Genomic DNA, 22642 nt, shown 5'->3' on the forward strand with positions numbered 1-22642 from the left:
AAAAACAGAACCCAGGGCTCTGTAACAACCTGGAGGTGGGGATAGGAAGGAGATTCAAGAGGGAGGGGACATATGCGTACTTCTGGTTGATACACGCTGCTGTGTGGCAGAAACCAACATAGCATTGTAAAACAATTATCCTCCAACTTTAAAAAATTTTAATGAAAAAACCCAGAAGCAGTATTGTAACAAATTCAATAAAGACTTTAAAAATGGTCCATGTGAAAATAAACAAATATATAAAAGAAATCTTTAAAATGAAAATAATACTGGGAAATTCCCTGGTGGTCCAGTGATTAGGACTCCGCATTTTCACTGCAGGGAGCATGGGTTCAACCCCTGACGGGGAAACTAAGATCCTGCAAGCCAATCAGAGCAGCCAAAAAAAAAAACAATAGAGCTGGAGTGGAAACCTGAATTTGGGGGCTTCAAAGTGCAGATGGGTAGAAATCACACCTGCCCTGTGTGTTTCCCCTGAGGGCCCTGTCTAGACAGGAGATGCTTTCCACAAAAGGAAGAGCTTTAAGCCATGATAAGGAGAAAGAGGGAAAGGAGAAAGGTGTCACGGTCTCATTGCTGCTGAGACAAAGCACGGCCTCACCGGAAGATTCTTTAAACGCCAGGCGCTTTGACTCTGTAATCGGCATGTCTCCTGCCCAGTGCAGGCTTGTGTTGAGGTCAGAGCTAATTACTGATTCTAATTTTTTTTTCACTTCAGACAGAATCATAACACTATTAAGATCTAATACATTTACGGCTGTGATTTTCAACCGGGCAGTATTAAAAATTTGTGAAAGTGACTTTGCAAATTACCAGTCACCAAGCTAATGAAGCAGGACTTTTAAAGTGACTGAGAAATAATTCCTATATTACAAAGACAGCAATCTGTGAAGGGAGATTTGGTTTAAAAAAAACACATTAGAACGTATAATGGAAAATGTTAATCTGCGGTGAATCCAATCAGAGCTGGTTGAAGAGAAAAACATAAGGGAAGCGAAATTTACAAATGAAGGGTGTGCACTTGAACCCATGGAAGGAAAAGTTCCCAGGAAGGAAGCTCCCTCCAGCGCTTCTGGGTGGTCACCTCCAGGTGGTCACCTGGACCAGTGGTCCCAGGACCTTCCCACTGGAAGACCCTCCTAAAAGTCTGAGGAGGAAGTAGCAGAGACTCCCCTTAAAAGCACAGGGACCATCCCTCTGCCCTGACCCCTGAGATCATCTGGACACGTCAGGAATTGGTGATGCCTCCATGGCTTTCTAAGTTGCAAGCCTTAGAAGCTCTGGCAAGAAAATGGAGCTTACATCATAGAGGTCAGTAACACCCAGAGATCTGGTTCCAAGCAACAGACAGCAGGGACACAGCCTGAGTCCAGAGGGGAGTCATCAGGATGGACCCTCCCCACCATCCAAGATCCAGACAGCCTTGCTAGGCACTCGGGCTGCCCACTGCCTGCTGTGAACAGGAGATGAGTGGAAAGGGAGCAGGTGGAACCAGGCCTGCCTCGGTGCTAATGATGAATAATTAGGGTGGGTGCTCCCTTTCAGAAGAGGCTCTCCCAGTAATGAAAACACTTGAGAAGGTACCACATCACAGTACAGAGCAGAAGAAAGCCAAGGAGATGGATGTACAAGGCAACGCTGGCCAAAAGGCAGAGAAGACCCATGTTTCTTGTTAGCATTTGACAGTAAGCACCATGTGTTACTTAGTGAACCAAATCCTCCTTAATGCAAAAGTGTTTTTCTCATTCTTGGCCCAGTGGTTTCAACGGTTGCTCCCCTCCCAACCCCCATCCCCGAAACAGATTTCAAATCCTATTATACAGTAAACATCTGTGGCATTAATTTTCACCCTATAAACAAATGCAGGCAGCTGAGGCAGATCATTTGATGAGTCAATCAATATATGAACAGCACACAATGCCTGCTTTCTTTGCTCGGGCAAAACGAGATGATGATTTCTGAGCTCATCTGCAGCAACCACAGCAGGAGAGAGACAAACTTCCCACTTTATGTCCACCCAGGACCCCCAGAACATCCAGAAGGAGTGTGCGCTACCCCAGCCCCTGGGATCCGTGCCCTGCCCTCTGCATAGGCAAACAAAAGTGTCAGTCACTCAGTCGTGTCTGACTGTTTGTGACCCAGTGGACTGCAGGCTCCTCTGTCCATAGAGTTCTCCAGGCAAGAACACTGGAGTGGGTAGCCATTTCCCTTTTCCAGGGGATCTTCGCAACCCAGGGATGGAACCCAGGTCTCCTGTGTTACAGGCGGATTCTTTATCATCTGAGCCATCAGGGAAGCCCATATTTCATCCCCAAAGAACCTAAGTCTTTGCACCATGCGGAGTGGGGCCCGACCATCCACAGAGAACCCTGCATCCAGCACTGTCTCCTAGTCTCCATGTGCATCTGGGACCAGGTGGGAAATCTAGCCCAGTGTTCAGTCCCAAACAAGAAACAACTCACATTACTGACATCCTGCCTTCACCGACATTAACTCATCTGATCCCTGAACAGACTTAGGAGATAGGTGTTATTGTCCCTGGCTCAGAGAGGTTAAATAACTGACTTAAGACCACATAGCAACTCAGTAACCCTGTCACCTGGGCTGAAGTTGGTATTTCTACCACTGAAGGTACAGAAGTGAAAATATATCTCCTGCTATATTCGATCCCAATAGAGAGGCAGAAAATGAGCAAATTCCCTTAGGCAGGAGGCCCCCAGGCCCCCCACCCCTGACCAGGCTGCCCCAGGAGCTGTTTGCAGGGTTAGGCCCTTCTAGGTTCCAGCCCCACCCCCTCCCGGCTGGGGACACTTGTGCTGCTCAGAAATGAAGGCCACGTGCTCAGACACAGACACCCCCCTCCTCCAGGGAGAAGTGCCCCCTTCCAAACTCAGAAGAGAGACATCCGGGGCCCCCAGTTTCCTGCAGGTGTAGCTGTCCATCCCCGCCCTCGCTGAGGCTCAGCTGGGGAGCAGCAAGACAGGACCCCCATCCCATCGCGCCCTGCACAAGCCCCCGAGGCGCCCCTGCCCCCAACTCTGCCACATCCTAGTCTCTGGGCAGCTGGCAGTGACGGCAGCCAGTGGAGGTACCAGCACAGTGGGCCAAGGGCCCAGGAGCCCAGGCTTCTTCTCGCCACATCCTAGTCTCTGGGCAGCTGGCAGTGACGGCAGCCAGTGGAGGTACCAGCACAGTGGGCCAAGGGCCCAGGAGCCCAGGCTTCTTCTCGCCACATCCTAGTCTCTGGGCAGCTGGCAGTGACGGCAGCCAGTGGAGGTACCAGCACAGTGGGCCAAGGGCCCAGGAGCCCAGGCTTCTTCTCGCCACATCCTAGTCTCTGGGCAGCTGGCAGTGACGGCAGCCAGTGGAGGTACCAGCACAGTGGGCCAAGGGCCCAGGAGCCCAGGCTTCTTCTCGCCACATCCTAGTCTCTGGGCAGCTGGCAGTGACGGCAGCCAGTGGAGGTACCAGCACAGTGGGCCAAGGGCCCAGGAGCCCAGGCTTCTTCTCTCCACCCTGTTCCTTGGAGGCGGGCCCACAGGGTGGACGGGCCCCCAGTACCCACCAGGCATGCATTGTCCTCCGCATCTGTGCCCTTCTGTTTGCTGACACTGTGGCCTGTGGACAAGCTAGCCGGGCTCTGACCACAGGGACCCTCGGTCAAGCCGGGCAGAGAAGTAAGTGACTGAACATCCTGATCACAGGACGGGTGACAGAGTGGTACCTGCTTGCACGGTGGGTCAGTGCTCTGCAGGGGTTGTGGAACATGGTGACCACACTGAGACCTGACTCTCTGTGTGTGGAACATGGTGTGCTGGAAAATGAGCTTAATTGCTCATTTCTTTTTAGCACTGAATAGTATTCTGTTTTTTCAGTTGTATCACAGTATATTTATCCAGTCACCTACTGAAAGATATCTTGGCTGCTTCCAAATTCTGGCAATTATGAATAAAGCTGCTATAAATTCCCATGCCCATAAGTTTTCAACTCCTCTGGGTAAATACCAAGGACTGCAATTGATTACTGGATTGTCTGGTTACGAGTATGTGTGCTGGAACATGGTGGCCACACTGAGAGACCTCAGAGATCCCCCCAGTCAAGGTGGGGAGGAGCTAGAGCCTGGGGACAGCAGACACCCAGACTGGATGGGCAGGCTTGCTGTACCCCAGCAGAAGAGGAGAACCCTGGGTGCACACCCAGAAGTTGGTGGAGCTGGGACTGGACCCAATCCACCCTCTGCAGGGTAAAGAAACCTGGTGGCGAGTGCAGGTGCTGGCCTATGTGGGGTGAGCTGAAAAATCAGGGAAAACGCCTCATCACAGAAGATACACATGGTGAGTAAGCACATGAAGAAGATGCTCCACGTCTCACGTCATCAGGGAAATGCAAACTCAGAACAATGAGACACCTCCACACACCTAGGAGAATAGCCAAGATCCAGGACCCCCACACCACCAAACACTGGTGAGGCTGTGGGGCAGCAGCGAGCCTTATTCTCTGCTGGTGGGAATGCAACATGGTGCAGCCACTGTGGAAGAGAGCAGGTGGTGTTACTGGTAAAGAACCGCCTGCTAATGCAGGAGACATGAGAGACAAGGGTTCAATCCCTGGGTTAGGAAGATCCCGTGAAGAAAGAAATGGCAAGCCACTCCAGTATTCTTGCCTGAAAAATCCCATGGACAGTGGGGCCTGGCGAGCTACAGTCCATAGGGTCGCAAAGAGTCAGACATGACTGAAGTGACTGAGCACAGACATACTTATAACCATACGATCCAGCAATCAATCGCAGTCCTTGGTATTTACTCAAAGGAGCTGAAAACTTATGTCCACACAAAAACCTTGGCCATGGGAGTTTATAGCAGCCTTATTTATAACTGCCAAAACTTGGAAGCAGCCAAGATATCCTTCAGTAGGTGACTGGATAAATATACTGTGATACAATGAAAAAACAGAATACTATTCAGTGCTGAAAGTAAATGAGCAATTAAGCCATGAAAAAGACATGTAGGAAATTTAATGCATATTACTAAGTGAAAGAATTCAATCTGAAAAGGCTGCATACATACAATTCCAACTATATGGCATTCTGGAAAAGGAAACTATGAAGACAGCAAAAAGATGAGCAGTTTCCGGGGGATTGGGAGATGGGGACAGAGACGAATAGGCAGAGCACAGAGGGCATTTAAGGCAGTGAATATACTCTTCATGCTTCTACAATGATAGACACGAGTCATTATACATTTGTCCAAACCCACAGAAGATCCAACACCAAGAGTGAACCCCAAGGTAACCCCAAGGTAAACTATGAGCTTTGGGTGATTATATTTCAGTGTAGGTTCATCAGTTATAAAAGAGGCCCCCCTCGAGGCCTTCCCTGTGGTTCAGATGGTAAAGAATTTGCCTGTAATGTATGAGACTGAGGTTCGACCCCTAGGTGGGAAGATCCCCTGGAGAAGGAAATGGCAACCACTCCAGTATTCTTGCCTGGAGAATCCCATGGATAGAAGAGCCTGGTGGGCAACAGTCCATGGGGTTGCAAAGAGTCAGACGTGACTGAGAGACTAACACTTTGACCGCTCTAGTGGGGGTGTTGATAAAGGGGGTGCTGTGTGTGGAGCAGGGGTACATGGGAAATCTGTATCTTCCCTTCACTTCTGCTGTGAACCTAAAACTGCTCTAAAAAGTGAATTTTTCAAAAAACTAGGGAAAGGAGCAGGATTGAGATTTGGAGCAAAAGAAGGTCCTTGTTAGACACCCAGGAAAAGTGGAAGAAGCACACACACGTGTATGAGTGTGCATGTGTGTGGTGTGACAGGGTGGCCCCAGTGTGCCAGCCCTTCCTCCCTCCTCGATCTGACAACCCCAGCCACCCTTCCCACAACAGCCCGGGAGGACCCAGCCCCAGCGTAGGACAACTGCCCTCCCCAGTGGTAGGGCTCCAGGCCCTGCTCTGAGCATCCCCCACATCCCTCCCTGCGATGAGACTTTGAGATGCAGTGGGTTTCCCCTATTGGGAGGAGAAGAAAGTTCTGGGAGGCGGAGGGAGGAGGGCTGGGGTGGGGGTGGGGGGGGTTGGGTGCTCTGCAGCGCTCACACCAACAGATTTTATTCTCATTCAACCACTGCAATGACATTCCTGGGAAGACTCCTGATGGGAAGAATCGCTGCCTTTCTTAATTGAAAGATAACCTTCTTGCATGTTATCTCTTCACTTCATTCATACGTGCGTGCTTTCTCCTCTCTGAAGATGAACATCTATCCTGGCTTATCAGGGAGGCCAGGGGTGGGATGCACTGCTGAGAGGATCAGGGCTGAGGGCTGTCAAGCCTTAGTGCATGGGCACCACGCAGGACCCAAGGCCCATGAGCGGCTTCTAGAATCACCCCCTGCCCGGCCCTAAGGATGGGGAAGAAGGACCTGCCCTGACCAAGCATCCCCCAGGATAATATTCTCGGCAGGGCCTTTAGAAATAGCGTCTCACTAAAGATCAGCACTGGGCAGGATCTGGGTGTATAGTAAGTGCTCAGTAAATGAAAGCAATGATTCACATCCCTGGCAATGCTCTCTGCTGAGAAGGCTGAGGTTCAGGGAGGTTTACAGAACAGCCCAAGGTCACACAGCTCAGAAGCAGCAGAAGCGGACTGAACCCAGGATGCTCCTAGTCCAATGCCCTGTCCTCTTCACTGTAAAAAGCCCCCAAGCACCCTATATTCCTCCCTCCTCAGTGGGAGGCTTCATGCTCCCAGCCAGGAAACCACTATTAAAAGCCTAACAGCAAGAAAACCAAATATCATATATTAATGCATGTATATGGAATCTGAAAAAATTGCTGTAGATGATCTTATTTACAAAAAAGAAAAAAAGAAATAGAGACACTGATGTAGAGAACAAACATATAGACACCAAGAGGGAAAGTGGGGGTGGGATGAAATGGAAGATTGAGATTGATCTATTGATGCATACATGTATGCTCAGTCACTAAGTCATGTTTGACTCTTTGGGACTCTATGGACTGTAGTCTGCCAGGCTCCCCTGTCCTTCACTGTCTCCTGGAGTTTCCTCAAACTCATGTCCATTGAGAAAACTATATCCCAAATTAAAAAAAAAAAAAGGCTGACTGCATGCAGACAACTGGGTCTGGACGTCCCAGTGGCTGTGACAGTCCCGGAACTTAGGGGCTCACAGGCTGTGGGGCAAACAGTGCTCCATCCTGTCAGCCAAGCTCTGGGTCCTGCCACCAACCCAGGGCCACTGGACACCGAGCTGCCATTCCTGTGCCTTGCCTTCCCCAGGACAGCCGTGGTCTTGGGGTGCTTCACCTGGCCTTGGCTCCCCCACACCCCCGAATCGCCCTCCCTCTCAGCCCAGTGGCTTCCCTGCTACTTCTCATCTCTAGTTCCAATTGCTCTTTAAGTTACAGGGCTGCTCTGCTCCTCCTGTATTAAAAGCCCAATTTTCCCTGCACTATTAAACAAATTTCTTCAAAGATAGAACCTCACATTGAATTAAACCCTTTTGTGAAGACTTTAGTGGTTTCCATAAATACAATAGATGAATAAGCTGGCAATCTACTACAACCCTTATTTAAGGTAAGATGAAGAGGAAAGTGGAGTCCTGCACAAGCCAGGAGTTGTGGGGGTGGGGGGTCCTCCCTGCCCTGGCCCAGAAAGGAGACAGGCTGGACCCTGACAGGTGGCCTCCGCATAGAGCAGGCACCTCAGGCTCTTGGGAATAATATGGAGTTTAAGGAGACACAATGAGAAGGGCCCTGGACCCAAGACTCTCCCTGCCGGAAGATCTTGGCCGTGACACTGGATCTCTCTCTCCTCCCTGGAGCCAAGTGAGACAGCAGAAAGGAACAGAGCTCTGGCAGGAAGACAGCGCATCCAGATTCAAGTGTGAGCTAGTGACTGGACTTGCCTCGTCTCTTTCTGAATCTGTGAAATGGGATGAATAAGCAGAGTTTGTTGGAAAAGACAAAGGACCAACTGAGAGTTGAATTCTTACAGTTGTTCAAGTAGTAGGGAATATTCTCAATGGCTCTTCTTTGAATAACAAAGCACTATCTGGTGAAGACACAGGAGTTGAGACCTCAATCAGTCCTAGTTTGGGATGCTTACAGTCACCTGAATGGAACTGGTAAAAGGAGGTAGGGAAATCTGACACAGTCTATACTCTGAGTGATGTGACCTCACAATGCAAGTTCTTTTTTTAATGAATTTTATTTTTATTTATCTTATTTTAATTTTTCGCTGTGCTGGGTCTTCATTACAGCATTTCTCTAGTTGCAGTGCACAGGCTTAGTTGTTCCATGGCATGTGGGAGCTGAGTTCCCTGATGAGGGATCATACCCAGGTCCCCTGCACTGGAAGGAAGACTCTTAACCACTGGACCACCAGGGAAGTCACACAGTGGAAGTTTTGATGCCTCAATAAACAAGCCTCATAAAGATCTTAAGTCTTTACAACACGAAGATCACAAAAAACTAAACCTCTCAGTTCAGTTCAGTCGCTCAGTCGTGTCTGACTCTTTGCGACCCCGTGGACTGCAGCACACCAGGCTTCCCTGTCCATCACCAACTCCCAGAACTTACTCACACTCATGTCTGCAGAGTCAGTGATGCCATCCAACCATCTCATCCTCTGTCATCCCCTTCTCCTCCTGCCTTCAATCTTCCCCAGCACCAGGGTCTTTTCAAATGAGTCAGTTCTTCACATCAGGTGGCCAAAGTATTGGAGTTTCAGCATGAGTCCTTCCAATTAATATTCAGGGTTGATTTCCTTTAGAATTGACTGGTTGGATCTCCTTGCAGTCCAAGGGACTCTCAAGAGTCTTCTCCGACACCACAGTTCAAAAGCATCAATTCTTCGGCGCTCAGCTTTCTTTATAGTCCAACTCTCACATCCATACATGACTACTGGAAAAACCATAGCTTTGACTAGATGGACCTTTGTTGGTAAAGTAATGTCTCTGTTTTTTAATATGCTGTCTAGGTTGGTCTTAGCTTTTCTTCCAAGGAGCAAGTGTCTTTTAATTTCACAGCTGCAGTCACCATCTGCAGTGATGTTGGAGCCCCCCAAAATAAAGTCTGTCACTGCTTCCATTGTTTCTCCATCTATTTGCCATGAAATGATGGGACCAGATGCCATGATCTTAGTTTTCTGAATATTGAGTTTTAAGCCAACTTTTTCACTCTCCTTTTTCACTTTCATCAAGAGGCTCTTCAGTTCTTCTTTGCTTTCTGCCATAAGAGTGGTGTCATCTGCATATCTGAGGTTATTGATATTTCTCCCGGCAATCTTGATTCCAGCTTGCACTTCATCCAGCCTAGCATTTCTCATGATGTACTCTGCATATAAGTTAAATAAATAGGGTGACAATATACAGCCTTGATGTACTCCTTTCTCAATTTGGAACCAGTCTACTGTTCCATATCTAGTTCTAATTGTTGCTTCTTGATCTGCATACAGATTTCTCAGGAGGTAGGTCAGTTGGTCTGGTATTCCCATCTCTTTAAGAATTTTCCACAGTTTGTTGTGATCCACACAATCAAAGGCTTTGGTGTAGTCAATAAAGCAAAAATAGATATTTTTCTGGAACTCTCTTGCTTTTTCGATGATCCAGCGGATGTTGGCAATTTGATCTCTGGTTCCTCTGCCTTTTCTAAATCCAGCTTGAACATCTGGAAGTTCATGGTTCACGTACTGTTGAAGCCTGACTTGGAGAATTAAAATTTTAAATCCAGCATAATGTTTTTATATATTGAATCTTGTGGCACGGCACTAGGAGCTAAGTTATGCACCTCCCCCCAAATCTGTATCTTGAAGCCCTAACCCCCAGAGTGACTATATTTGGAGACAGGGATTTTAGAAGGTAATTAAGGTTAAATGCTGAGCACTGAAGAATTGTTGCTTTCAAATTACAGTGCTAGAGAAAACTCTTGAGAGTCCCTTGGACTGCAAGGAGATCAAACCAGTCAATTCTAAAGAAAATCAACCCTGAACAGTCATTAGAAGGACTGATGCTGAAGCTGAAGCTCAAACACTTTGGCCACTTGATGCAAAGAGCCGACTCACTGGAAAAGACTTTGATGCCAGGAAAGTTTGAGAACAGAAAGAAAAGAGGGTGACCGAGCATGAGATGGTTGGTAGGGATCATCGGTTCAATGGACATGAGTTTGAGCAAACTCCAGGAGATAGTGAAGGACAGGGAAGCCTGGCATGGTTCAGTTCATGGGGTTGCAAAGAGTCGGACACGACTTAGCTAGCAACTGAAGAACAGCAACAAGCTTAAATGAGATCATAAGAGTGGGGTCCTAATCCAATATGTCTGTGGCCCTACAAGCAAAGGAAGACAGAGATTTTTGGTCCAAGGAAAGCTCACTAAGGACATGGTGATAAGGTATCTGTCCGTAAACCAGGAAGAGTGCCCTCATCAGGACTTGACCCTTCAGGAACAGAGACACAGACGTAGAGAACAGACTCGTGGGCACAGGGTAGGAAGGGGAGGGAGGGACAAATTGAGAGAGTAACACTGACATATATACACTACCATGTGTAAAACAGAGAGCCAGTGGGAAGCTGCTGTATGGCACAGGGAGCTCAGCTCAGTACTCAGTGGCGACCTAGAGGGGTGGGATGGTGGGGGGTGGCGGGGAGGTCCAAGAGGGAGTGGACACGTGTGTGCTTAGAGCTGGTCCACCTTGTTGCACAGCAGAAACTAACCCAACGTTGTAAAGCAATTACACTCCAATTAAAAAAGAGAAGATCCCAACCCTTCCAGTTTCCAGAACTGTGGAAAAATAAACTCCTGCTGTTGAAGCCACAGAGTCTATTGCATTTTGTAGGGCAGCTGAGCTAAGACTCATGGAACACAACTTCCAGTGCAGCCTAAGTATCAAAAAGTGGTGCCTCTCAAAGCACGGAGGGTAAAAAATGTCCTGTGTCCAACCACATTCATATTGGTTCCACCCAGGAAGAATATGAACAAAAACACCTTCAAAAAATGACAGGATAGAAAAAAAGCTACATTTCTACAAATAACTTATTTTATATACCTATGACTTTCTACATGTCCATAAGACTAAAGCAGTGCAATAAGTCACATAAATTGACATCTGACTACTTTACCTAAATCCCTAAAAGTCAAAATTTCAAATTAATCAAAAATTTGTTTTTCAGCATGGGGAGTCCTAAAAAAAAAAAAAAAAAAAAACCTAGAAATAAAACTAGCATATGACCTGGCAATCCCACTACTGGGCATATACCCTGAGAAAACCATAATCAAAAAGAATACATGTACCCCAATGTTCATAGCAGCACTGTTTACAATATTTAGGACATGGAAGCAGCCTAGATGTCCATTGACAGATGAATAGATAAAGAAGTTATGGTACATATATACACTGGAATATTACTCAGTTATAAAAAAGAACACATTGAGTCAGTCCTAATAAGGTGGATGAACCTAGAGTGAAGTAAGTCGGAAAAACAAGTATTGTATATTAATGCATATATATGGGATCTAGAAAACCAGTACTGATGAACCTATTTGCAGAGCAGCAGTAGAGACACAGACATAGAGAGCAGACTTATGGACACATGGGGTGGGGAGAGGTGAGGATGGGACGAATCGAGAGAGCAGCATGGAAACATATACATTACCATGCGTAAAACAGATAGGGGGAATTTGCTGTATGACACAGGGAGGTCAACCTGGTGCTCTGTGACAGCCTAGAAGCGGACGACAGGGTGGGATATGGGAGGGAGGTTCAAGAGGGAAGGGACATGTGTATACCTATGGCTGACTCATGTTAATGTATGGCAGAAACCAACACAATATTGTATGTAAAGCAATTATGCTCTAATCAAAATAAACAAAATTTTAAAATTAAGTTTTTATTCTATCACAAGGAAAAGGGGTATTGCCTTGGAGCTAGGGTCATCCACATTTAGGTGTGCAGTAACTGCCCTATGAGAACTCCTCCAGAAACACGAGAAGGTTGGATAAAACAACACCCAGGGCATCTTGATTCCTTGATTCAGTGTCAACTGTCAATGTGTGTTGTTGCCATGGAGCTGATGGCTCCCTCCTTAGAGGGGTAGCAGGAACAGTCCCCTTCAAGGTGCAGGTAGGAACTCCCATGTCGGCCAGAAGAACAATCAGAACAGAAGGGCCGGTTCCATCCACTGAGAAGCTGATCAGGTGCACAGGGTGTAATTAATTTTGCTTTCACCCACATCTAAAGAGGCTCTGAGTGATTCTAACTCTGGAACATTCAGAGATGTCTCCAGGCAGGTTTTTAGCTTCTGATGGTGAGTCCTTGAGGACAGGATTGATACTCAAAATACATAATAACCGATTAGAATGAAGACCAACACCTGTGCACCAGATCTGACTGTCCACCTAGCAGTCTGAGGGCTCGGACATCACCAGTCTGGAGCGTATTTGAGTCTGGGCCCAGCTGACCTTGCTGTTGACACCCCTCCTCCCACCCAGGAGCTGTAGACTCACAGAGCCAGCACCCAGGACCCTTTTCTGCATGGAAGCCCCTTGGTTTCCACATGCTCAGGCCTGAGTTTCCTCACTACAGCCTGTGGATGGATCAGCATGGAGTCAGATTAGCAGCCCATCTTCCTGTAGGGTCACCTTGAGGGGGAGAGGTCTAGACCCAGCCCACCAAGTGGATGTCAGACTGGGAAACCAAGATCAGGGCAGGTATGAAAACACCAGATCAGAATGGACATGTGCAGCCTGAAAGCACCTGGAAAGGCAGCTGGTCAGGGAAGGAGCCTGGGGCCCAGGCAGGTGATGTCACCTGCCCGTGATCACAGGCCCAGCTGGCCCGGGCACTCTGCCCATCACCTCACACCATCAGCCTTCACCGTGCTGTCTCTCCAGAGCCATCCACCTCCCCACGAGGGGTCCCTGCCCTTTCCGGACAAGGGGAGCCACAGCCTCGCAATTGACATGACAGTGACCATGAGAAGAGCCAGAGGCAGCCCAGACAGTACGTCCCATCCAGACTGTCTGTGGTCCCAACGCAAAGCAAGACATGAGCCTGTCCTGACATACAGTTTCACTTGTCCATTAACCATCCTTCTGTTATCACCCATCCATGTCTTCCTCACTCCTAGCTCACAATGCCCTGCGTGAGGCCAGGATGCCACTCAAACGGGCCTGCCCACCCACCATTCTGCCTTCACAGGCTCCCTCCCATTCTAACCTCAGGTTCCACCCCCTCTAGGAAGCCTGCTTGCTCCCCAAGCAAACACAACACAGTGGGTCCCAGGTTGTAGGTAATGTCTCGCAGCATCCACCCTAGATGAGACACTAGCTTGTTGTCTCCCAGGCCAGCCAACAGCAAGCACCCAAGGAAGAAGCATGGGTTCTCCTGAGCCCCCAGAGCAGGTTCAGGTAGGCTGAGCTCCAAGCAGAATCCTTTTTTTCCAGCATCCGATCCCCTCACAGCAAACCTCATACAGACACACTGAGAGTCCAAAGAACGGCAGGTCCTGGACCATGGCTTTCAAAGACATCATCACCAACATGCTCCAGTGCAAGGGACGGAAGTGGCATTCCCTGGTACGGGGTGTGGATGGTACGCGATAACCAGTAGGACTGCGAAGAAGCAGAGAGGCTGCTGCAAACAGGAAAATTCCTTAATGTTCAAAGAGACCCTCTGTGGCCAGTCATTCTGCCCACAGCCTGGAAGGATGGTGGCAGTGGGCAGGGCTCTCTAAGACAGCAGGGGACACCATCATCCCAACACAGTAACCAAGCAGCTTAGCCTTGGCTCTGCCCCAGTTCAGAGGAAGTTGCAAAAAGCTTCTTAGCTTCAAGCTACTGGAATGAACAAGGGACGACAGGGCCCCAGCTCCACCATAGCTCGCTGTATACACTGAGTGAGTCTCTTCTCTGCTAGGAGCTCTGGTTTCCTGTCCTGAAAACACAGGGCCAGGCGATCTCCCCTTGGCTCCCGTTCCCCCCCATCTGGTGGCCAACAGGTCCTCCAGACCATGTACAGATTGCTTGTTCTCCTTCTTCCTACCCGTTGGCAGCTTCCAGAAAGATCCTAAATAGGGCCTAGCAGGATGTGATTATAATTAGAACAATAAAATATTCATCATCTCAATAATAGCCAGTATTTACTCAGCACTCGCTGTGTGCCAGGCTCTATCATAGGTGAGTTAGAAGACGGATCTTATCTGAAAAATAACACTGAGCGTGTTTACAGCTGTTAGTTAGCTACAGCCAGAACCAGGCCACAGAAGGACCCTGGCATCCAGCCTGCCCTTCTGTGTCCTCCCCTCTCTGAAAAGGTCAGTTCCTGGGCACTGATATCCACTGTCTTTATGATCTTTCAGAAGGGCCTGGGGACCTCAGCTATCTCAAGGGCTCAGTGATGGATGAGGAGCCAGTGACCTATATTTTAAGAGAGACTGAAACATCAGGTCAAAGGGACAACCATCTCCCTCCCCCAAAACTCAGATATCAGAAAGTCAGTAAAAAAAGACTAAAGGGATAAAACATGAGTAAAAGGACCCACTGTGTGTGCCACTCTGAGGGGACACCTTCTAAGGTTGCGCACACCTAGGCCAGGTCAGTAAGAGCTGGGCAGGTGTCATCCCTCTGCCTTCACAAAGCCCTTATCACTTTCTTCATCTATGGAATGAGCTGCAAGTGGTTGGAAGGTTTGAGCCACCAGACACCTCATGGCCTGGATGACACCAGATATGTGAGGGGCTACCCTTTGGCCTAGAGTGGGCCCAAGCCCAGCTGAAAAGCCACAAAAATTAATATTTAATTGAAAAGTGATTTTGTGCATAAACATTCCCAAAGGTTCATAGAACAGCCAAGCTACTTCATCTCCTATCAGTAAATTTTAGGAAAGAGGTGAAGATGTAGCAGAGAGTGGGGATGGTGCAACTTTAAGGTACATTTTTAATTAAAAGAAAAAGATCAGAGCTGTGATGCGGCGTCATAAAGCAGATAATTTTACAGCTGGATGGTCTCCCTCTGATGTACTTGAAAACCATTTTCAAGCGACATAAAGTTTAACATACCGGTACATCTGCCTACCCACTAGATTCTACATGGAACTTAAAATTTAATTATATTAAAGCTTTGTTACAGTGTGCATTGCAAGCATGCTAACCAAGTGGAACTTTCACAAAATCTCTGCAGATAGCTTTTTTTTTTCCTTTTAAACTCAGTTTGGTAAAAGCAAGGGTTTGACAAACAGTTGATGATTCTGTCCAAAGTGTTTACTGCTTACATAACAAACCACTTGGGACCTCAGTGTTTATTCTCCTGGGTATAATTCATGAGTTCATCTTCTCTTTGCTAAAGCAAGAAGCAGCCAAAGAAATCAAGTAGTCAGGGAGCTGAGATTGACCCTTTGAATCCATTTATGGTCTGGTTTTGTGTTTTTTTGTTTGTGTGTTGTTGACAGGGAAGATTGGGAGAGATTTACTTATTCTGGAGAGGGTCTTTTCACTGCTAGTTTTACATGCAAATAAAAGAATTACCTTCTCAGGGTGACAAGTTGTCATATTAATCTGTTAACCACAGGTTGGGTGCTTTCTGCAATTAAAAATGCAACCAGTTCCAACAGGAAGAAACAATTCCTTGCAAACTTGGTTCCCAACAAAGAAGAGCAAGGTTGGGCTTGAGAAGTTGGCAGCCTAGCTTTGATCCTTAGCTCTGTCATTAACCAGCTGTGCATTTTTGAGCAAGTTACTTCACCTCCCTGAGCCTATTTTACAAAATGAAAATAATCATCGTATCTAATTCACATAGATGGTTGGAAAATTAAAGAAGACAATGTATATAAAGCTTTGAAGCATAGTGCCCTTACAGCTTAAACACTCAAGAAATGGTAATTGTAATTTTGACTGTTGTTATTGTTGCTACTATAATTCATTTTTTTAAAAATGCCAATTGGATTCCCTGGTGGTCCAGAGGTTATGACCTCATCTTCCAATGCAGGGGAATTCAGAGATATAAGATCCCAGAGATAAAAGATCTCAGAGATATAAGATTCAGAGATATAAGGCCTCTGACCTTTCAAAAAACAGAAGCCAACAGTTGTAACAAATTCAATAAAGACTTTAAAAAAGATGCCAATGCTACATCACAGGTGAGCAAGCCAGAAACTTCATTTGAAGGACTAAAGTAAGAAAGCTCAAGTTGCAGCTAGCAAAGCTGCACAATTTGAGGTAGGAAGCATTTTGAGGTATCACTCAGGGGAGAAAAAGGAACAGAACCTGGTCTTTTCATTCTTTCATGTATCTATCCATCCATCCGTCCATCCATCCAACAAGCATCCCACACCTGGGGAAGACACAAAACTACCAACATACACACTGCCTGGGCCCCAAGGAATGATAATCCAACGAATCAGACAAGTAAGTAGCAACACCACAGGCAGAAAGAAGGTGGTGGGAGAATAATGGGAAACAGTCCCATGAGGGTTTTGAAGTGGGAAATGTCACCTCCACTCAGAGACTCCAGGCTGGAGGGAGTGAGGAGAGAGCAAAACAGAACCCCAGGTGTCAGACTAGTCACAGACGATGCAGAGGCACCAGCACAAAAAAGTATCTTTGGTATATTTTTAAGTGAAAAAGGGGGGTGAACTATATAGTACAAAACAAGATATCATTTGTTAAAATATCCATGTGTGTATATTTAAAAATGTTCACATGTGTATGTTGGGGGCTTCCCAGGTGGCGCTAGCCTGCCAATGCAGGAGACATTAAGAGATGGAAGTTTGATCCCTGGGTCAGGAAGATCCCCTGGAGGAAGGCAGGTCAACCCACTCCACTATTCTTGCCTGGAGAATTCCAAGGACAGAGGAGCCTGGCAGGCTACAGTCCATGGGGTTGCAAAGAGTCGGGCACGACTGAAGTGACTTAACATGCACGCATGTATGTATTATCTTTAGAGAGAAATATGTACACAGGACTGCAACAGAGGTGTACAACTGTGGAAAATGTGATGGCAAGAAATAAAGATGGGAGAAAAAGTGGAAGGGGTCATCTTTCACATTTTATTATGCATTTCAGTACAGTTTGAATCTTTAAAATTCAGCATAAATGTTTAATAATAGTTATTAATGATAAAAACGCACATTCAAACTTTAAGTGATCTTATTTCTTTTCTATCATCATATTTAATTTCTGAAATTTAAATTAATAGTAAAAGAGGACATGGGATTTTTATGTTTATTAATTTAGGATGTGGGTTGAAATTTATTCACTTCTTAAAAGTTTACTGAGTCTCTACCACACCTGGGCACTTGTCTAGGCTCCAGGGAGCTCAGTGAACAAGGAAGTCAGGGCATCTTCCCCTTGTGTCCCAGCTGAGGACACAGACAGTGACAAATGTAATGCCAGATGGTAGGAGAGGAAGGGATTGGGTGAGAAGGTGATACTTGCAGAGACAAGTGAAAGATCCAAGGACATCTGGACAGAGTGAATCCCAAGCAGAGGAAACAGAGTGTGCAAAAGCCCTGAGGCAGGAACATGCATGGTATATTTCAACAACGTGGCTGGAGCAGAGTGGGTGAGCAGCAGATGAGCTCACAACATTGGCAAGAGCCTGGTCCCCTGGACTTGGTAGTGCTTGAGTTGGACACAAGTCCCTTGGGGGTTTCTGAGCCACAGGGTAATATGACTGAATTTCCTTTTAAAAGGAAACCCTAGAACAGGGCTCTAATGACAGTGCACGAGAAAGACAAGGTGATGTAGATGACAGTGGAAGTAGTGCATATTATGATGATGCCAATGGATTCTGTGTCAGTTTTGAAGGCACAGCCAGTAGGCTCTGCTGATGGATTAGATGAGGGAAGAGAGAAAATGGACTCAAGTTGGAGCTCCCATTTCCTGAGATGGGAAAGCATAGGGTATGAGCATCTTGTGCTCAGTCACTCAATCGTGTCTGACCCTTGTGGTCCCATGGACTGTAGACCACCAGGTTCTTCTGTCCATGGAATTTTCCAAGCAAGAACAGTGGAACAGATTGCCATCTCCTACTCCAGAGCCCTACTTGGGCTCTTCCCAACCCAGGGATAGAACCTACACCTCCTACAGCTCCTGCATTGGCAGGTAGATTCTTTACCATGAGTGCCTCCTGGGACGTACCTTAGGAGATGATAAATCTAGTCTTGTTTCAGTTCAGTTCAGTTCAGTTCAGTCACTCAGCCATGTCCGATTCTTTGCGACCCCATGGACTGCAGCACACCAGACCTCCCTGTCCATCACTGACTCCCGGAGTTCACTCAGACACACGTCCATCGAGTCAGTGATGCCATCCAGCCATCTCATCCTCTGTCGTCCCCTTCTCCTCCTGCCCTCAATCTTTCCCAGCATCAGGGTCTTTTACAATGAGTCAGCTCTTCGTATCAGGTGGCCAAAGTTTTGGAGTTTCAGCTTCAACATCAGTGCTTCCAATGAATACCCAGGACTGATCTCCTTTAGGAGGGACTGATTGGATCTCCTTGCCGTCCAAGGGACTCTCAAGAGTCTTCTCCAACACCACAGTTTAAAAGCATCAATTCCTCGGCACTTAACTTTCTTTATAGTCCAACTCTCACATCCATACATGACTACTGGAAAAACCATAGACTTGACTAGACGGACCTTTATTGGCAAAGTAATGTCTCTGCTTTTTAATACGTTGTCTATGTTGGTCATAACTTTTCTTCCAAGGAGTAAGCGTCTCTATTTAATGGCTGCAGTCACCATGTGCAGTGATTTTGGAACCCAAAAATAAAGTCTGCCACTGTTTCCACTGTTTATCCATCTATTTGCCATGAAGTGATGGGACCAGATGCTATGATCTTTGTTCTCTGAATGTTGAGCTTTAAGCCAACTTTTTCACTCTCCTCTTTCACTTTCATCAAGATGCTTTTTAGTTCTTCTTCACTTTCTGCCATAAGGGTAGTGTCATCTGCATATCTGAGGTTATTGATATTTCTCCTGGCAATCTTGATTCCAGCTTCTGCTTCATTCAGACCAATGTTTCTCATGATGTACTCTGCATATAAGTTAAATTACTTTAATTGCAGGGTATAAGCAGGGTGACAATATACAGCCTTGACACACTCATTTCCCTATTTGGAACCAGTATGTTTTTCCATGTCCAGTTCTAACTGTTGCTTCCTGAACTGCGTACAGATTTCTCAAGAGGCAGGTCAGGTGGTCTGCTATTCCCATCTCTTTCAGAATTTTCCACAGTTTATTGTGATCCACACAGTCAAAGGCTTTGGCATAGTCTTGTTTAGAACATGTTAAATGTGAAGTGCCTGTTTGACATCCAAGCAAATAGAGAAGTCAAAGTCAGAAGTTCAGGGAAAGGTCAGGGTCAGAATTATAAAATTGGGGTCATCAGCATAGAGACAGTGTGTAAAGCTAAGAGCCTGGAACATTTGGGTAGAGGAGCAGAGACTGTGCACTCCAGCCTGCAGAGGTTGGGAAGATATGGAGACACTCAAAAGAGTCTGCAAAAGAGCAGAAGGAGAGAGCCAGGAAAGAGTGGGTTCATGAGAGAGGGGAACCTGTCATGTCAAATGCTAGTCAGAGGCCAGTGAGGTGAGGACAGAAACTCAACCATTGGATTTGGTGCCCTTAAGGAGAGTGGAGTGAAGTAGACCAGAGCATGACTGAACTGAGAGAACTGTAGGACAGTAAAAACAAGACAACATCCAAGCTGTTTTGCTGCCAAGGGTGAAGCCAAGAGAAGCTTCGGTAGCTTCAGAAGCTTTCAGGAGCTGCAAAGATGGACTTCTCTTTCTCCTTCTTTTTTTTTTTTTTTAAGATAAGAGAGCCTATAGACTATTTTATGGAGATAAGAATGATCCAGGACTTTCCTGGTAGTCCAGTGGCTGAGACTCCACACTCCCAGTGCAGGGGGTCTGGGTTCAATCCTGATCAGGGAAGAACTAGATCTCACATGCCACAACTAAAGAGTCCTCATGTCAAAACTAGGGCCTGGTACAGCCAAATAAATAAATACATACATTTTTTTTTAAATGATCTGATAGAGAGGAGAAAACTAAGGCTGAAGGAGAGAGAGGGAACATTTGCAGGAACGATGTCCTTGAGTAGGTAAGGAGGAATGGAATCAGCATGCAAGCAGAGGGGGCTGGCTGTGGCCAGGTGTACAGACCAGTTGTCCATAGGAACAGGAGAGAAGGCTGCTCCTAAGAATGTCAGTACAGGAAGGCAAGTGGCTGGGCTGACGGGAGCAAGCAGAAATGCTCTAATTTGTCCTATTCTCTCAGTGAAATAATAAGCAAGGTCTGAGCTGACACTGAGGAGGAGGAGACGCTGTGAGATGTTTCACATAGGCATGATCAGAATTGTGCATAGAATCTCTAGGTAGCACTAGGGCCTGGGGAAGGGATTCCAAATTTAAAATAAAACCAGTTAGCCTTGGTGTGTAATTTTATCCAGACATATTGGGCTGCTTGGACCCAAGACTTCAGAAGATACAAAGTTGGACATATCTAGGAGTGAGGTTTTGCCAGGTATGTGTCAGGAAGGTGTATTAGATTTGGCATAAGCAAGAAAAAATCTTTTATTGGTTAAGCAACTGAGATTCTGAGGTGTGCTGGTAAGAGAAGAAAGCATTACTTATTGTAACTATTACTCCTGGGTTTTGAGAGGATCTCTATGTGGCTATTAAAAATCACCAAGAATTATAAAAAGTCTGATGTTGGAAATAGACAGTGAACTAGGGGCTAAAATCGTCAATGAATAAGAGACAGCCATGCAAGAAATCTGTGATAATTGCAAGAAGAAGGATATTGGATGATAAGACCTTGAAGGTACAAGCTCTAAGGGAACAGGAAGGTTTTCAGGAAAGAGGGGATGATAATGGTTTGGGAGTGAAAATGGGGACCAAGGGAGATTCCTACACTGTCTCCAGGTTCAGTGATACCTGAGTGTGGGCAAGAAAACTGCCACTGCCAGGGGGGATGGAGGTATGACCTCAGGCAACAAGGAATACGCCTGTCAGAGCAGCAGTTCTCCAGATTTTGTACCTCAGAAATCCCTCACATTCTTAAATATTACTGACCACTTCTACTGTCAGCCATAATGAAGTAACAAGGACTGGATTTATTCTCCCATCTTAAGAAACTTTTTTAAAAGGATGTAATATATAAAACAGTAGTTTTCAGATACTGACAGTACAGGACAGTACAAGTGAAAAGTCAATGGCTATTTGAGAAGATCAATAAATTTGACAAACCTCTAGACAAACTGATCAGGAAAAAAGAAAGAAAATACAAATTACCAACCCCAAGAATGCAAGCAAGTACATCACTACAGGTCCTATAGACATTAAATGTAATAAGGGAATATTATGAACAATTTATAGCAATAAATCCAATAACTTAGACAAAATGAACAATTCCTTAAAAGACACAAAGTATCAAAAAGGATAACCTGAATAAATCTTTACGTATTAAAGAAATTAAATGTGTAGTTAAAGCTTGGCCACAAACAAAACTTCAGATACTTCCACTGGTGAATACAACCAAACATTTAAAGAACAAATAATACCAACTGAACACAAATTCTTCCAGAATATGAAACAAGGAACGTTTCCTATCAAATTTTATGGATTTAGTATTGCTCCAATACTAATACCAAACAAAGACATTATAAGGAAAGATAAGCATGACTAATAATCTTCATAACATATATGCTAGATCTTTACATTTGAACAAATAAAATCCAGTTATATATAAAATAATAATACATCATAGTGAAGTAAAATCATGGTTTCACATTTGAAAATCAATTAAGGTAATTCACCATATTAACAAACTAGGAGAGGAAAATCATATGATCATCTCAATAGGCACACAAAAACAGCATTTGGCAAAAATCCAATACCTATTGATGACTGAAAACTCAAAAGAGATATGCAAGAAGGTCTGAAGTCTAGCTAATAGTATTGCACCAATTACAATTTCCTGGTTTTGATAACATCCTATAGTTATATAGGCTCAGATATAAAGAACCTGGCCCACAACACAGGAGACTTGGGTTCGATCCCTGGGTTGGGAAGATCTGCTGGAGAAGGGAATGGCTACCCATTCCAGTATTCTTGCCTGGAGAATTCCATGGACAGAGTAGACTGGAGGGCAACAGTCTATGGGGTCGCAAAGAGTTAGACACGACTGGGTGACTAACACTTTCAGTTTCACACTTTCTACAGCTGTGTAATATGTTGTCATTGGAGGAAGTTAGATAAAGGGTACAGGGAATCTTTGCACTATTTTTACTCTTTGAGTCTATAACTACTCATGATTAAGAGCGAATCTCCTCCCAAAAATATGTTCAGTAAGCCGGAAGTAGAAGAGAATTTCCTTAACCTGATAAAAGGAACTTATTTAAAAAAAAAAAAATCTGCATTTAGTATCATACTTAGTAGAAAAAAACTGAATGCTTCCCTGCTAATATCAGCAATGAGGCAAGAATTTCTGCTTCGCTATTTCTTTTCTATATTGTTTTGGATGTCCTAGCCAGTGCAATGAAGCAAGAGAAAAAATAACAAGCATAAAAATTAGAAAGGAGAAAATAAACTGTCTTTATTCACTGATGCATAATTGTTTAGGTAGAAAACCTAT

At 45.6% G+C, this 22642-nt stretch overlaps 1 protein-coding gene across 1 annotated transcript in view; it reads right to left on the bottom strand.

Annotated features, from left to right (window-relative positions):
* CAMTA1 (calmodulin binding transcription activator 1) overlaps window positions 1-22642 on the bottom strand; it is a 973198-nt gene that overhangs the window by 621239 nt on the left and 329317 nt on the right. The gene's annotated exons all lie outside the window — the stretch shown is intronic.

The sequence above is a fragment of the Bison bison genome, unplaced genomic scaffold (assembly GCF_000754665.1).
Source record: "Bison bison bison isolate TAMUID 2011002044 unplaced genomic scaffold, Bison_UMD1.0 scf7180017864289, whole genome shotgun sequence".
In the NCBI taxonomy this organism is placed as follows: Eukaryota; Metazoa; Chordata; class Mammalia; order Artiodactyla; family Bovidae; genus Bison; species Bison bison.